This window comes from Sciurus carolinensis, chromosome Y (genome assembly GCF_902686445.1).
Source record: "Sciurus carolinensis chromosome Y, mSciCar1.2, whole genome shotgun sequence".
NCBI lineage: Eukaryota > Metazoa > Chordata > Mammalia > Rodentia > Sciuridae > Sciurus > Sciurus carolinensis.
The window spans coordinates 711,959-730,994 of record NC_062233.1 but is presented as its reverse complement, the minus strand read 5'-3'; the positions used below and the strand labels follow the sequence as shown (position 1 = coordinate 730,994).

The window sequence follows — 19,036 nt, the reverse complement described above, 5'->3', positions numbered from 1 at the left end:
GATGTTTATGTGTTGATTCTATATCCTGCAACTTGATGAATTTATTTACTAGTTCTAGTAGGGTTTTTTTTTTTTTTGGTGCAGTTTTCAGAGTCTTCTATATATAAGATCTTGTAATGTGAAATCAATGACAAATTCAATTTCCCTTCCTCCACAGAAGTGGCCTGGTACACATTCTAAAATCAAATGAAACTCCATTTTCTTCCATTGATCTATGTGTCACCTATTTACCTACCCCACCCAAAAGTTCTCAGCATTCACATTACTTTTACAATGATTTCTAATATGTCCATTGTCTCTTCTAACTTGACCTTGCCCACAATGATCTTTAAATTGTTGCATGATCACTGTGCATACATATAGAGTACATGGCAGTGTGATTTTTAAGTTCATGTATTGACAGTGCAATGAACAGATCAGGATAATTGACATATCCTTCACCTCAAATATTTATAATTTATTTGTGTTGGGATCATTCAATATTTGTTGTACTGGTCATTTAAAAATATATGATTAATTGTTGTCATCAATAGTCATCCTAATGTCTTAGATAATATTAGAAATTATTACTGCTACTCAACTTCTGTTCTATGAAACCAACTTTTATGTACAGCATGCTTTGCTCTTTACTGCTATTAACCTTGAAATTCAAATTTGTTATATATGCATTTCATGTTAAATAGAATTCTTCCTACAATTCTTCTAATATTATGACTTTAGAGTTTCAAAAGAGTTTGGTTATCTTCTTGGTAGATTTGATCGACTCCATTTAAGAAGTAAATGGTTCGTGAATTCTATATTTATTATATTTTCACATATTTTAGATAGTTCTTTTATATATGTGTTTACTCATAAAAGGAAAAGTAACTAGATAAGCAATTTTGTGAATATGTTTTGGCACAGAAATCTCATTTTCCAAATCACCTGTGGAATAACCTTTGTTAAGGTTTTCTACTCCATATTTCCTCCACTCCTCTCATATAGCCTCTCCCTCTTGATACTTATAGAGTTATTCCTTCAAACCTCAAGTTCAATCACTTCAAACTGTTTGAAAATCTATATTTTCCTTCATTTCAAGAGAATTTTCTAGACCAATAATTTTTGCAGCAAATTTCATTTTTTTAATCCCAAAAGATAAAAACTGAGATAATAATTATCTTTTTATTAACACAAGTGAAAAACAAATTTTAAAAATTAACAGTGATAAATATTATCAATGATAACATGAGATGTATGACAGAAATTAAACCTATGATATTCAAATCAAAGATTTCTAGTTCAATGTCAAATTAGTTTTATTTCTTGTACCCTATGAATTCCTCAATTCAGGTCATTTTCCTTTGTTCATATCATATGTCTATCTCTTTGCCTGAATTCATTAATTTGTCCCTTTCTCTCTTACTTTTCTCCACATCTCTTTTATTCTTTTTTCAATTGCTGATAATTTTTGACATGAAGACACTTACCACTGAGTAGTCCAACTTTCAGAATCTCCTACAAAGAAGAGCAATCTTGTGCACCATCACTATATCATTATTTAACCCATAAATTTAACATTAATGCAAAAATAATTAATATACAACCTATATACAAATATTCTGAACTATAAAGACCTTATTCTCAGATTTATAACATATATTGTACTTACTCTTTCATTCACTTACTTATAGTGTTTAAATAAATAGCTATTTTGTGTATTTTCCTGGAATGATGCAAACTTTACCACATTTTTAGAACATAATCACTAGCTAAATGGCATGTCTGTGCCCATTAATAATGCCTGTTCATTGCCCAGATGTACTACCACTCAGGAGTTGTCAGCACAAGTCTATCTCTATGATTTTCCTACAGTTAATATTTCATATGAATAGAATTATATAACATGGTTATTACAGCTGCCTCATTTCAATTAGCATACTGTTTTAAGGTAGATGTATGTTTTCTGACTTACTTTAAAGGTGTATTTTAATTATATATAATAGTGAGTTTCACTGTTATGACTGCATAACACAGTCTGGTCAGTTTTGCTCCCCATCAAGGTATATGTGTATAATAATGTGTATCAATATTTCATTTTGTTTCTGGATAACTGTATGGAAGTTATGTGAATCAAGAAACAGAATGCAGGAAAAAGAGTATATGTAGGTAGATAATAGAGTTCAAATTTTGTGTGAGTAAGAAATCATCAAGTAAGATGTCCATTGAAAAATGAGGATAAAATCTATTGTTTTGGTATGGAGAAAGTTTGTGCTGCAGAGATGTGGAAATTAACTTAAGAGAAGTTGAAATGACAGATTTGAGTGTCATCACTTACAGGGGACAAGAAAATTCAAGGGACAGGGAATCATTAAAGAGTGAGATTAAAAGCAGACTCTGGCTTCCTTAAACATGCTTGAGGAAACAACACCTAGGGCCCCAAAGGACATAGTTTCCAGCAAATACAAGTTAAACTACTATAAGAAAGTAAATGGAAAATCCACTTTCCATTTTCCATTACCAAATCTTTATTTGGTAATAAAGAATAATGTAGACATGGAAAGAAAGAAGAAGCAATAAAGTTTAGAAAACCCCTTTCTGAAAGAGATAAGTGAAGACATTCAATTCAGGAATGAAAAGTTTCCTTTAGAAGAACAAGTGTTGACCTGAGTTGTTTGAATCTTGGTGTTGACCTAGGAGAGCAGAATAATTCCTAGAAAAATTATATTTTAAGAAAGAGGAATACATGATAAATGTGTGGTTTAACAGCTTAAGACAGAAATTTCAATTAAAATATTTAAATTATGCCTTCAGGGTCACCTAGAAATAACAAACAGGAAACCTTTCCAGCAGGTTACTGAGAACACCCTTTACATCAATTACCCATCTCCACTTCAGTTTTTTAATGTTGGGAAATTTACATGATATTTCATTTGCACAGAATAAAATATAGTGGGAAGGAAGGTCACAAGAATATTCAAATGTCCATCACAATATTTATACTGGATAAAACTGTGTGCATATTACAAGGGTTACCATAGTACAAAGAATAGAATTGTCTCCTGACAAGACTCTTCTCAGGTCTCCCTTCATATCTCTGTTCCTCAGGCTATAGATGAAGGGACTCAGCACGGGAGTCACCACTGAGTACCTCAGAGTCACGACAGTATCTTTCACTGTAGATTTATTAGCCAATAAACATAGATAGATATCAATAATTATTCCACAAAACAGTGACACCACAGAGAGGTGGGAGTCAGAGGTGGAGAAGGCCTTGCAGATGCCATAAAAAAAGTCAACTTGAAGATGGAGGAGAAAATATATACATAGGACACAAGGATAAGTAGAAATGGGTGAAAATGATTCCTCCCATGGCAAATATCAACAACTCATTAACATGAATGTTGGAGCAGGCTAGCTTCAGTAAAGCAGATATTTTACAGAAAAAAAGTGGGATCACATTGTCAAAACAGAAAGACAATCTGGTCACAAGCAGAGTGTGCAAAAGGGCATGAAACATGGTCAGGAACCAGGACAGCACCACCAGGGGTACAGTTAGGGGCTTATGATGGTGGTGTAGTGCATGAGGAAGCAGATGGCTACATAATGGTCATAGGGCAAGACCACAGAAGGAAACTCTCCAAGTCTCCAAAAACACAGGATGAATTACATTTGGGTCAGGCAGTCTGCGTAGGGAATGGATGGGGTTTGACTCAGCATGTTTTCCAAGAGTTTAGGAATGGTCACAGAAGAAAAGTAGAGGTCAAAGTCACATGAGCTGCTAAAAAAAATGCATGAGTGTGTGGAGATGGTCAATGAGGATGATGATGAAGAATTTCCCCAGGACGGTAGTAAGAGCATGATCAGGAATAAGGCATAGGAAAGGGTCTGGGTGTTCTAGTTAGATGGGTAGGTCCATTAGAATGAACTCTGAGATAAGGGTTTGATACCTTCCTATGATGGTCTGTCTCTAGTATCTTTAAGAAAAATAAGTTGAGTCCCTTAGCAACTCAAATAAATGAATATTTTTTATCTCACACATGATTTGGTAATCATTCTACAATAACTGATCTCACCTTTATTACAATAATTTCTATCTTTAAAATCTATTCTTCACCACTTCTATGCCATTAATGACTTTTTCTTAACTTCCTTGTAACATTTTTGAATATTACATCTTTTCCTAAATTCTTACCTAATTGTTTCTGAGACAAAATGCATTATTTTTTTCCATACTTGCCTGACTGATAATCCTAGGGAAACATAATTGAATTGACTCTTGTTCTATTGGTATCTTGTATATCGAAGTTCCTAATGCATTTTTCTACACCTTGTCCTATTATAACTCTATATGTAACTCTCCTATTAAGCCTGATATACTGCAATGACTTATGTCATCTTTTAAAACTCAAATATGGAGGCTGGGGATGTAGTTACAGTGATAGAGTGCTCATTGGACATGCACAGAGTCTTAATGCATTCCCCAGCACCACAAAAAATAATAAATAAAAATAAAAATTAGTAAATAAAACTCAGGTATAAATTTCTTTGTAACCTATAAATCTCTTTACTCCATAAAAATTATCTTCCCTTCAATATATGTGTGTATCATAGGCACCCTAAGCTCAGTAGGCTCCTAATAAAACTTATCAAATTGCATGGCCTCTGTGTCAGTCTTTCTCATCTAATCACATTTAAAAATTGGTTTCAGCATTAGATCAGAAGTCTGTGAATTGTTTCATTCATTCTTTCCTCTTATCATTAACTCTGGCCTACCAAATCATGTACATCCTACACATTATGCTCCTGCTACTTCATTCACTCCTTATCACAAGACCATGTTACTCATTCACAAAGGCATCTCATTTCACTGGGACTACTGAAGCAATCTTTCAAATCATGTATGTTGTAGGGAAAATTGTGCACCCAGTGTCTTAGAATCCTGTGTCACTTCTGAATGAGTAGATTGATCTCTTGTCCCAGGAGTATATGCAGGGATCAAATACTGGAAACACCACCTGCTATTGTCACTGCTGACACAATGAACTCCTATCCTCTCCTGTGGTAAAATCCATAACACTCATTGTGGATGGCACATGAGTCATCAATGGCAGTGTTTATAAAATTTAATATTTACAAAAATCATCTGGGTATTTTGCTAAAAGATTCATTCTTGTTCTGGAGTTCAACTTCTATGTTTTTTAATGAACACCCAGGTGATGGCAGTACTGTGGTCAATATTTTGCATGTAAGTAGCAAATACATATATTGCCATCAAAATACATAAAACGGACCACCCTCAGATAAAAATTGAACTATAATCTCTAAGAGAGGGTTTTGAAATGATTTAAAAATCTCTGAAGGCACTGCAAAAAAAGGGGGAGGAGGAGAAGTAGGAGGAGGAAGAAGAGAAAAGGAGAATTAATAATTAAAGTACTCAAACCAATCTCAAAGACATGTCATTATTTTGAACACATAGAATCATTGATATTACATGGCACAATAAGTTATGGGAATAAACATAAAAATATAATAAACATTAAAATATAATAATCATGAATGTTAATCAAATTATTTAATCCATGTGGGAAAGTCTTGGGAGGCAGAAAGATGGAAAGGAGAAAACTTAACAAACCAGAAGTCTTTCTGCAAAACATCATACAACCTGGGAATTCAACAATCAGGTTGGAAAGACGAACAAGAACTCATTCATCCTCCTGACAACTCATTCAGGGTGGTTGAGGGATCCCCTAGAACCCTTACCCAACATCCTCCTCCCATTTATTCATTAGAGGCACAAAAAGTAATGACCTCTGGAATCTTCACCCAACTCCACCAGCCCTTCTCATTCTTAGCCTTTTGCACACATGAGCCTGAGGACGTTTGCATCCCAAAATAAATGATTTCTCATTCCCTGTGTAGGGAAGGGGCAGGAAACCTTTGTGGCAGGAGCCTCCATTCAAAGTTGAGTACTTGATTTATTTTTATGGACTCTTCTACCATTTTTCTTTAAGTCTCCAATGTAGGCTCCACCAGCAAGGATTCCTGTCCATTCCCTAAATGGGCACTGACTGATCATTCATCTCTCAGTTCTCTATTCCCACCTTTTCCCAAAGTATAATTAGTTGTGATCAGTGGCTATAATCAGTCACCATACAGGACCCTGAGATTCTAAGAATTTGACTTACAGAGTTCTTGGATATTTACTTTGTGCTTAATGAGTCATACCTGAGTCTGGACTCCCCTGGGATGCAGATCCTCTCAGGCCCATGGATGACTAGAAGGCAAAACATGAGAATAGATGGCATAGGTATGTGATGACTACAGAGGATATTACTTCATATGCTTTCAATGAATAAAGGGAAGAAGGATCTTGGGTCAGGGACACAAAGTCACCCTCAGATACCCTGGGTAAGTTATCAAGGTGAAAAATAATGTGGTATCTTTCCAAATTGAGTGTCTTGATTTGCCAGAAAAGTTTCCAGGTATAATGAGTTTCCTTTTTTCCTTCTATGTGCCTTCCAAGATTTTGTTATAGTATAGAAATATTTTGACTAATATTCATCACTTATAACTCTTTTTATTAATAATACGGTTCATTAATATTACTTATTGTGCAGTGAATCCTCTAAGATCATAGCGTTCTGACATAACAGGCCTGTAAGGTAGGGTTTGGTGCAATAACAGTCCTTCTCCTTTCTTTATTTTACATTCATATAAGTTGCATTCCTTTACTGAAACATGAGAGAGTAGAAGAGGAGGAGGATAGTATGGATGAACACAACATGCTGAGTTTCATTAGGGACCTGTTGAACTCAAGAAACTTGTGGTACATTCAAGGGAAGATGATCATCAAGCAATGGCAGACAGAGTTCTATGGGTGAGAAAGGCATCTCTGCCTGAGTTTAAACAGTTATCTAAGAATTTGGCATAGGTGAGATTTAATGTTAAGAGGACAGGGTTTACAAAAATATTTGAGGAACCATCACTTTGTAAGATACTGAAAAGCAGAAGTCAGTTAGTTCCTTAGGATGACCAGTTGGGCAAGTAAGAGAAAATCCAACTCTCCTTTTGTGATAGAATCAAAGAGATAAGTATCCAGGGAATAATGGACCTTAGAAACATGTTTATAAAACATGAGAAAAAGTAATAAAGTAATAAATGATCATAGAGATTAAAGACACTTGTTAGGTTATATTTACTGTGGTGGTGGTGAGATCAACTATTGTAGAATAGTTAAAGACTGTGTAAGAGAGAAAAAGGATAATTTTCACTTAAAGTGTCTTATTATTTCTCCTTAAAGGTATTTGAGAAAGATAATAATGGAAAAAATCTGAACTGATCTTCGAATTCCTCCTCCTGGAACTTCCCATCCAGAAAGAGCAACAGAACCTGTTCTACGCCCTGTTACTGGCCATATCTCTTACCAGCATCCTGGGGAACCTAGTCCTCCTCATCTTCCTTCACCTGTATTCCCATCTCCACACACCCATGTATTTGTTTCTCAGCTTATCTCTGCTTTTCCTCTATCACAATGTCCAAATTGCTAAAGAACATACAGAGTCAAATTCCATTCATCCCCTATGCAGACTGTGTGACACAAATTTACTTCTTTTTGTTTTTTGGAGACCTTGTGAGTTACCTTCTCATGACCATGGCCTATGACTGCTATGAGGCCATGCACCACCCTCTTCCCCCTACACCACCCTCCTGAACCCAAGTTCTGTTTCTCCCTGGTGGTGCTGTTCTTGATGCTGATCATTTTCTATTCCTTCTTGCACAACCTGTTCATTCACTGATTGTTTTTCTCTGCAGACAATGGGATCCCACACCTTTCCTGGGAAATATCCACCCTGCTGAAGCTGGCCTGCACCAACACTCATGTTAACAAGTTGATGCTATTTGTTATAGGAGTTATTTTCAACCCAGTCCTACTCATTCTTGTATCCTATGCAAGGAACACGTCCTCCATTCTTCAGGTCCCTTCTACTCAAAGTATCTGCAAGGCCTTCTCCACCTGTGGCTCCCACCTTTTACTGGTGTTGCTGTTCTATGGGACAGTCATTGATCTCTACTTATGTCCATCAGCTAATAATTTAACTGTGAAAGATACTGTCATGGCTCTGATATACACAGTTGTGACCCTCATGCTGAAACCTTTCATCTACAACCTAAGGAACAGAGAAATGAAAGAAACGCCAGGAAGAGCCCTTTATAAGAAGTAAATTCCCTTCCATGTGTGAAAGAGTTTTAACATAATTTTTGCATTAATATTATTGTTATTAACATAGGAATATTTTCTCAGAATTTTCTCTCACCTTGGAAACTTTGGATGAAGTGGCAAATTACATAATTGTTCAATAGGCAAAAGAAAGGAGTTTTAGGTAAGTAGTGAACTGGGGAAGGTGGTCTTGGATTCCTGGCTTTGCCTTCCTCTTTTGTTTCTGGACTTAACTTATTCATTTTCTTAGTTGTCCCCTCTAAGTGATGATATTCAAATCCATTTTTTTCATATAGTCTCCTGACCTCATAACTTTATCTGAAGACCAGATCATTCTGCAAAACTCTCAGTCATCCCTTTTTAAAAAGATTTAGTGCTATCCCTGGATGCTGTAAAAGTCTATGTGAAAGTCACATTTTATGTGCTTTGATGCTTAGAAACTTCCCAAAAACTCAATCTTCCAGAAAATATTTACCTTCTCCTATATATTTCTGCACAAATTCTTCCACCATTCTAACTTTCCTACTCACCTTTTTTATTTTCATGTTTACATTGTCTTTTATTACCTGTTCTGTTACTAAATTTTTCTGACCCTCTATAAAATAGTATAAAATTTTCAATTTTTAAAGTTGCCTCTCTTTTGTTTGGTATTTTGACTTTGCAGAAATTCTTTCTATGTTTTATTTTACCTCCATGACAGTTAGAAGAAAGTAGAGAAGACATTATGACTTATTTGCAGACTAATATCTATGAAGTTTACCAATTTTCCATGCCACCCACTGGGTCTGTTTTGAAGGCTGCACTAGGTCAGAGAAAATTCCTTTCATTTTCTCACACTTCCAAATGAAGAGGAGAAACAATTCTTTTCTAAAATTTTAACACCACCATGACGTGAAATGTTTCTGGTCTTGACTCATTCATTTTCTTAGTTGTCCCCTCTAAGTGATGATATTCAAATCTATTTTTTTCATATAGTCTCCTGACCTCATAACTTTATCTGAAGACCAGATCATTCTGCAAAACTCTCAGTCATCCCTTTTAAAAAAGATTTAGTGCTATTTTATTTATTTATTTGTTCTTTAATTTGTTCTTTTTACATATGCATGACATCATTGTGTATTTTGGCATATTACACATACATGGAATATATCTTATTCTAATCAGGATCCCACTCTTGTGGTTGTACATGATGTGGAGCTTCACTGGTTGTGTATTTATATATGAAAATAGGAAAGTTTTGTCCAATTCATTCCACTGTCTTTCCTGTTTCTATTCCAACTCCCATCCCTTCATTCCCCTTTTCTAACTCACTTAACAGCTATTCTTATTCCCCTTGTATTGTGTTAGCATCCACATAACAGAGAGAAATTGTGACTTACAATTCTTGGGGATTGGCATGATAATCTCCAGATCTATTCATTTACTAGCAAATGTCATAAAGTCTCCCAGTTACATCTCTGGCTCTGGGGACCACTTGAATCACAGAAGAAACTACACTTTGCTGGTGCCATTGAGCTCCACTGATGCTTGAAAACAACTGCAGAAAAACATGAGATAGAAGATCTTAGGCAGAGTTTTTGTCTATATTAATGAATATCAAATGGTGTTACTTAGAAAAGATATATGGTTCAGTTTTTGGGCACAATCTTGATGATAAAGCCTCTGTCCTTTGTAGCTTTTTATTCAACCACATACTGACCTAAATGTGAATCCTTAGCCTCAGTGAACCCACAGCCAGCTAGTGGCAAAGCTGAGACTAGAACTCAAAGCCCAGGGTTCTGTCCTTTGCACCAGGTGTGACTGAGAGAAAAAGTGATTGGACTTCCTGGGGCCCAGGATTGGGGGAAGCCAGATGGCTGGACCTTACCACTGGCTGAGAGGTTCCTGGAGTCAAGTGGTCAGGTGGGGCCTTGGTCTCTCCTGGTTTGTGTTGGGAAGGCTCTTCTCTTGGATTGATCAGTGAGGACCCTAATATTTGAGATGAAACTTGAGCAAAGAAAATGGAGAGGAAAAGAGATTCTAGGGAACTGCACCTCAGTGACTTCTGTTCAGCAACTCCAGTCTGTAATGTGGCAAAGGCCAGGACAGAGATGGAGTTCACCACCCTCAACTTCCTTGAAATGAAGAAAATGAAGACAGAAAGTGGTAAGATAAACTCTCTTTCTCATTTCTCTCTGATTCTTAAAGAAAAGGGTTATGAAATATTTTTTCAAGTAATGAAACAGGATGCATCCTGTTTCACTTTCCTTACATTGACCCTTGAATGTGCCAACTCAAGCACTAACTTTTTCATTTGTGTCTTACTCTATAGACACAGCTTTGTGGTGGGGAGTGATGGGGGCATTCAAGTAGATCCTACAGCTTCAGGGGTTGGAAGTGACCAGGCCAGTCAGCAATGCTCAGGACCCTGTGACTCCTCTCTCACTCTGGCTACTCACAGGAGAGAGAGAAAGGATAAAAAATTCTCAAAGGAGGAATTGCTGAAAACTCCAATTTTATGGAAAAACACTAATACACACATATAGGAAACTCAAAAACTTCAAATAGGATAAAAAAATAATCCATTGTAGGCTGCAGCACTGGGAGAAGAATTTGCATCAGAAGTTTGAGTTCAAGTCCCAGTTGAACACACACAGGCATTTTTTGAACAAACTGTTACCCTTTCTTTGGCCTGATAATAGGTTAAGTGCTATAGATACTGCTAAGTACAATATACATAGGTTTTATTTAGTCTGCAAGAGAAACATTTGTTTCTCTATCCCACTTGAGAGATTAAGTGACCGAAGTTCAGGTTAGTGAGTAACTAACAGAGTTGGAATTTGACTGCACCTGCTTCAGCCTCCAAATTTCATACCTTAACTACACTGGCACATGTCAAGTGAGAGTAATAATACTTGCCTCAGCCAGATTGCAAAGACATGATGTATGTGGAAACACTCTTTGAACATTAAAGACTTGTAAACTGGAGGGGCTGTCATGAGAATAACCAAGAAAGTTCTATTCTTGACCAATTCCTCAAATTTCTGATATTTTCCAGATCTTTCCAGTATCTCCTCTCCATCCTGGGCTTGCTTCTGCCCCCTTTTCAGACAGAAACAGTCCCACCTCACCCTGTGACTCCAGGGAAGGGCCCAGGATGTTGAGCTGGTGATTCATTTGTGTCAGACCCTGAAGTACAACTACACAGGAGAGGAGAGCATGGGGACTCATCATTACAGTCTTCCTGTTCACAGGGGTGTTGGTTGTCCAGGTCAGGAATGAGGGTGTGAAAGAGTCAGCAAGATGAGTGAGGCTGTGACCCAGAGGACTTGAGTACTGAGAAAGCGCAAGATACTTGAGAAAGAGTGAATTTTCCATCAGAGAGGGCACACAGACAGGCAGCTAGAGCCTGTGGACTGAGAGGTTGTTTCAGACCTGATTACTGCTTTCAGTGCAAGGAGGTGATGTGTAGGTTCTCATTATACAATAAGGAATCAAATTACTCAGTAACAAAGTGGTGGTCCTTTGGCATTTGAGTGGAAACTACAGTATGTTCTTCCAGAGACTGTGTATTCTGACTCTTTTATCTGTTACTCATATAGTCCCCCAGTGGTTCTATACCATGAATGAACTCATTATTTCTTGCAGTGGATAAGTGCAGCTTTGAGCAGAGGATCTGCCCAACATCACAGTGTGATATGATGGCAGGATGAGTTTCATGACTAGGAGTTCCATGCTGTGTGTTGCCTTGTGTTAACCCACCACCTGGATAAAGGAGAAAACCTGAAAACTTGTAGCCAGAAAAAAGGAGGCTGTTTGCCACTTAGAAAGAAGAAAGAGTTGCTGGGTCTGAGGGTGCATGGCTGCAATCCTGGCCACTCTGGGGCAGGAGGATTACAAATTCAAGGCCAGCTTCAGCAACTTAGTGCTCTCTGGAAAATGAAAAGGACTGGGTATGTAGCTCTGTGACAGAGAGCCCCTTGAGTTCAATCCCCAATACTTTGAAAACAACAATGACAAAACAAACAAATAAAGAAAAACAAAAGAATTTCAACAGAAGGGACAGGAGTATAGCTCACCAAGTGCAATGCCCTGGGTTCAATCTCCAGTGCCACAAAAAAGCAAAAACTGCAAATTAAATGATAACAATAGCAAAAAGAATTTGCAAATGAATGGGGGAACTTTCACTTCCTTCCGTCATCTGAGTCTTGGGTAACCTTGACCACAATGTCTGTTTCTGTCATGAAAATAAATGTCTTCCAACCACTTTGACTGAAGCAGAAACTACTCCCTTGTGTCCTGGAATTCAGATACTCTGGGATATCTGCCTGAGAGGAGAGAGAGGGTGGGAAGATGAGAAGATTGGGAAAGTCAGAGGACCTTCAGAGGAATTGATGCCTCTGCCTTCCAGTGCTCGATGCCAGAGTCTCCCACACTTTACTGTCACTTTGTGATGCTTCAAAGCAAAATGCTGATCTCCTGTCCTTTTCCATTAAAGTACCAGTTTTATTCTGAGAACCAAGTCCCTTTAACCAAGCACCTGGTAGTTCTATTCCCACATTTAGGGAACAATTCTATGAATACATAAGAGTCAATATGGTCTAGATTTGGTGTGTTCAGATGGTTCTCGGAGGCACAAACCTCTCTATTATGTGGCTTAAGTGTGAGGGGAGAGATTGCAGGGGAAAAGGGCTCCAAGTTTACAGCAGGCTCTGGAACGCCTCCATTTTCTAGTTGTCTGATCTTTACTAGGGCATGGCCTCCTGAACTCCCTCATCTCAGCTGCAGAGCCATTCCTGCAGGCAATGGGAATCATAGGCAGCAGGATGTGTGGTAATTTTAAAACCACAGAGCACTTAAAAGATTTAAAGGATTGTTATATTACCTTGAAACACCAAGAGATTGGATTATATACTGTGTGAAAGACAAAATACAGGTGAGAGGGAGAGAAAGAGGAGAGCGAGAAGAGAAGAGAGAGAAGGAGAGGAGGAGAGGAGGTGGAGAGGGAGAAGAAGTGAGAGGCAGAGGGAAAATGTAAGCCTGCGACCTTACCCTCTGATCTTACCCACTGCTCTGTGAGGTTCTCTGAATTCTCTGTGACTCTAATGCATAATTTTCTGAATTGGGCTTAATGACTTAATGGCTTTTGGCTCTAGATGAGGAATAGGAATTTGTTCCCTGGGTCTTCAGTCCTTATAAAAAGGAAGACAGAATTTAAGACTTTTTATATCCTAATTGGTCTGAGGTATCTAAGAACTGATGCTTGGAACCCAATTTCATGAAGAACAGGTTGAACAAGGCCCATTTATCAGTTTTGGAGAGACCTTGAGGAGGCAATCCCAAGGGAAATTCTTGAGGTGAACAGGAATAATTGCTCCAATGTTGATACCTAGAGGCAAAGATCTTGGGAAATGAATCTTGTTAACAAGAAGTAAACACATCATTACTGTGCAGCAGTCCTAAAAGTTGCCCTAGGAATTAGGGTAAATGAAAAATAAAGAAGACTCCAATATTGTGAAACCATCTTTGAGCCTTTAGAAGAGATCTGGAAAGTCTTAGGCACCCATCATGGGTCTAGATGATTTCAAATACTAAGTAAAAACAACTGAAAAAAATTATGTTTGGAGTAAAACAATGTCCCTTAGACCTCAATTCACTTCTCTCAATATTTTTAAACATAATATACAACACATAAACATGGATAAGTAGACATACGAGGAAATAAGCTTCAAAAAGCAAGAACCAACACATGGAAAGCATGTAGGGATTCCAGATACAGTAATTATCACAGACTGAACAATAATGAATCTTATGTTTTAGGTAATAAAATGAAGCTGGAAAGTGAAGGAGGAATTTTTAAAAACCAAAGAGTCATGGGTACTTAGAAGAAATACACATTTTAGCACTCCAGAAGTTACCATGCATTTTTGTCTAATCACTGTTACTGCAAGGGTTCCTTCATCTCCCTTTACATCACCCCCTTGTTATCTTCACCAACACTTATCTTTTATTTCTTTGATAATTGTTATTCCAAAAAAGTATGAGGTGATGTTTCCTTGTTGTGTAATATCTGTTCTTATGAATTTAATATTTGATAATTCTCTATTCTTTAACAATTGCTATTGTTTGTTTGTCTGTTATATTTTGATATAGTTTATATTTTATAATGTATGCATTACATTTTATTTTGAAGTTTATATATTTAAAACACATTCCCCAAACTAGCACATAAAACCCATGATTTCATGAGTATTATTTTTAACTAAATAAAAAAATAAGTGAGCCAAGAAAATGTCAATTTAAATGGCAGTCAAATCTTTTAACAGTCACTGTCTCATGTCCAGGCTTGCTTGTTTTATCTACAATTTCTTCCTCATCCCCTATCCCTTCAGATTACTTTGAAGCAAATTCTATATATCATATTGTTTCATTGGTAATTTTTGTACGTATCTATAAAAAATAGAAACTCTAAAGGAAAGAGGTATACGTTTATATATTTATTAAGGGCATAATCACTAGCTGTTATCTCACCTGAATATTTAACACTATTTATATCACTAATATGGTTCACATTCATAACTGCCCTACACTGGTAAAAAATAATTTATTGCTTAAGAATTAGAAAATAAATAACAAATCAAACCCCCAATTAAGAGAAGAAAAGAAGTGAAAAATAAGAACCTAAATAAACAAAATGGAGAAAATGGAGAATTAAAAAAATACAAAAGATCAATGAAAGATTCTTTTTAAATGAAATTGACAAACTTTAGCCAGGCTACCCAGAGGAAAATATAAATTAAATAAGAAATGAATAAGAAGACATTATAGTTCATACTCATACTACAAAAATAAAAAACATCGTAAGAAACTATGATGAACAATTACATGAGAAGAAATTGGAAAACCTAGAAGAAATGGATAAAATTCTGCACAGTACAGGGAAACAATTAACAGAATAAAGAGGCAGTCTACAGAATGGGAGATCTTTGCCAGCTAGGCATCTGTCAGAGAACAAATATCCAGCATATATGAAGAAATATCAAGGATATATAATGAAATACCAAAGAACAAGTAATTCATTCAATGAATGGACAGATGAGTCAAATACACTTCTCAAAATAAGAAGTGTATGAGGGAAAATAGACCCATTAAAAAGACATTACAATAGACAGATTATAAGAATTAAACAAATCATTAGTGTGCTCAACACCTTTAGCCAGCAGAGAAATGAACATCAAAACTACACTGAGATTCTATTCCACCTGTCAGGATGACTACTTTTATAATAAATAATAAGACATGCTAGTGATGGTTCAGGGAAAAAAGAACAATTACACACTGGTGGTGGGAATGTAGATGGGTATGACTAGTCTGGAAAACAGTATGGACGTGATTCTAAAAGTTAAAGACAGAACTACCACATGACCCACCTATACCACTCCTGAGTACATACAAGAAGGACTCAGGCAGTCCCTGCTAGGAAGTGTGAGGAGATACAGTGCAGCATGGTGAGGCACAGCTCTGGCTCCCCATTTCCAGTTGCTGGGTGAGTGGTGACTATGAGGCACCTGGTTCCACCGTGGATACCAGTTACTGCCATGCTGCCTTAGTGCTGCCTCTGTGGCGAGGGGAGGAGAAAAAGGAGAAGTATGAGCTCAGAGACACAAGTACACAAAAAAAGGAAAAAATATCCTATGAAACAGATCTTCAACTCAATGTAACATTTTGATGTTTGGCATCTAGACTCACTTGTGACCTCGCTATACTACAGCAGCAACTGTAGATCAGAGCCAAAGAATTTGTGAAGTTTGGGTTTATAACCTGGATGAAGAGATGAAGAAAATTCAAGTTATCAGAAAATATAATTATGCTGTTAAAGACACCGAATTTCCAGGTGTTTTTGTGAGAACCATTGGAGAATTCAGGAGCAATGCTATCGAAATATAAAACTGATTCATTAAATACAATTCAGCTAGGACTGACATTTATGAATGAACAAGGAGAACACCCTCCAGGAACTTCAACCTGGCAGTTTAATTTTAAATTTAATTTGACAGAAGAAATATATGCCCAGGAATATATAAAGCTACTAACAACATCTAGTATCCAATTGAAAAAAAGCATGAGAAGGAAGGAATTGAGACCCAGTGCTTTGCAGAACCTCTTATGACTTCAGGAATGATCTGTGAAGGGGTTAAATGGTTATCATTCCACAGGGGATATGACTTTGGCTATTTAATCAAAATCCTGACCAATTCTAATTTGTCCAAAGAAAATCTTGACTTCTTTGAGATCTTTCAGTTGTTTTTTCCTGTCACTTATGATGTGAAGAACACTCATGAAGAGCTGCAAACTTCCTAAAGTTGGATTACAGGAAGTAACTGAATAGTTAAAGTTGGAATAGATAGGACCAAAACATCAGCCAGGATCTAATCAATTGTTTACAGAAATGACCTTTTTCAAAATGAGAGAAATGTTATTTGAAGATCATATTGATGATGCCAAATATTGTGGTCATTTGTATGGCCTTAGTTCTGGTTCATTCTATGTAAAGAATGGCACCAGGAATGCATATGAAGAGGAAGTAAATAAGCAATCATGACATGAAATATTCCTTTTTATTTTATTTAACCTACACACAGAATTGTGTGCAAATTTTATATCTGGTTGAATCCTTTGAACAGTAGACAGTACCTTTTCCCACCTTCTGTAACCCATTTGTTTTTTTGCCTTTCAGTACTAATCATGATCATTAGTGTAAGAAAATCTCACAAAAACCATGCTGAACACAGGAAATCACATACGGGAGTTTATTAAGCAAACAGAGTGTCTCCCTGCAGGGTAAGAGAGAAAATGAGAGGAAAAGAGAAAGAAAGGAGAAAGCGCATGCACTAGAGAGAGTGGAAAAGAGAGGAGGAGAAAGAAAGTGAGTCGTGGGAGAGAAAGCAAGAGAAAAGATGGCAGGGAAGCTATCCTTAAGCAGTTGAATTCTGCAGGGCTAACAGGGGACCAATAATAGAGAAGGATACTTGCAAGCTGACTGATGAACCAACTGCTAGCTAGAATGTTCACAAACTGACAAATAGTTGGAAGACAGGGAAATGGGTGTAGCAGAAAATGGCTGCAGCATCATAAGTGACAGAAAAAAACAACTGAAAGATCTCAAAGAAGTCAAGATTTTCTTTGGACAAATTAGAATTGGTCAGGATTTTGATTAAATAGCCAAAGTCATATCCCCTGTGGAATGATAACCATTTAACCCCTTCACAGATCATTCCTGAAGTCATAAGAGGTTCTGCAAAGCACTGGGTCTCAATTCCTTCCTTCTCATGCTTTTTTTCAATTGGATACTAGATGTTGTTAGTAGCTTTATATATTCCTGGGCATATATTTCTTCTGTCAAATTAAATTTAAAATTAAACTGCCAGGTTGAAGTTCCTGGAGGGTGTTCTCCTTGTTCATTCATAAATGTCAGTCCTAGCTGAATTGTATTTAATGAATCAGTTTTATATTTCAATAGTTGGTACCGATAGCATTGCTCCTGAAAGTTGTGATGCAACAGAAAGAACGGGGGAGCAACTTTGTATTATAGTTCCTATCTCAGATCTCAATAAGTAGAAGTATATTCAGGTTACATTTGACCTTAATTTAAAATATTTGGTAGCACATGTGCGTGACACAGTGGGGAAAGCTACATCGTATTGAATAATTTGACAAACTACCTGCTTGAGCTTGTCCCCCCAGCTCCTTTCCTAAGTTAACTAGCAGTGACTGTAACTCATTTCCCTGTTTCATGTGTCTCCCTTACATTCTGCAGGAGTTTTATCTATATGAGATTGTGAACCATCACCATCAATTGTGCACTTTAGAGAGTGATTGCAATCCTGTTTTATCAAAACTTGTGATTTTTCTTGGTCTTAACTAGAAAAATGTCCATCTGACAACTTTCCAGAGTATTTGTTTTTGATCTACAGAATATAATTGCACAGTTGTGCAAATTGTTGATTCAGGAAGATTAACAACAAAAAACTACTGAGGGGTTTAATAATTACTGTTTTGTATGTAGTGTTTAATCTTCTGAGCATATCTAGTGTCTTTTGGTTTCTAATTGGCATATGTATGTTGCTCTGTGACTGAAAAATTATCAAACCGTTCAGGAAAAAAAAAAAAAAAACTATGATTGGATATTTAGTATCTGTCAGGAAACTGGCATTCAAGAGATTGAGGCTACACTTGTTTTATTGTAGCACACTTCCCTTGCTCTGCTTTTTATTTCATCACTGTTAATTCTTTTTATTTTATAGCCATACTTAAGGATGCTCTTGATTTGCTGATTATACAAATCAATTTCATTTAAATTCAAAGATAAGTCTTTAGGTATATTTTGTATCAAATTAAAAGACAAAACTTGTGCTTTCATAGTTGCTACAAAGAACTAGTGGAGAGATTTGGTGCAAAACAACAAAATCCAAAATATATGTATACACACATATGTATATATAGCTAATAAAATTATCTGAAGAGTGTAATGCTTGTTTATTTTTTGTATATATCTTTGCAATCTATTTTACATATCATGACAAAAGAGATTGTGAAATATTTAGCCATGCAGAATATGTAACTAGACCAGAGAATTCATAGGAAGACCTTTGGGTGATCATTAACTCTACTCTAAAGTTATACTGTGTCATCTACACTTTAATCAGTAACATTAGCAAATCTCCAAATGTTACAAACATAGTTCATTTCCCTTGTTCATTATTTATTCATGATATTACAATGCTGTAATTGGGCATTCCTTTTTAAACAAAATATTATTTGAAAAACAGAGGGTATTATTTGCTTTTAAAACTTTTGTAA

General features: G+C 36.4%; 1 pseudogene; it reads left to right on the top strand.

Moving 5' to 3' along the window:
* Nucleotides 1-16,778, top strand: part of LOC124973007 (uncharacterized) — a 38,381-nt pseudogene extending 21,603 nt beyond the window's left edge.
* Nucleotides 16,779-19,036: the final 2,258 nt, after the last annotated feature.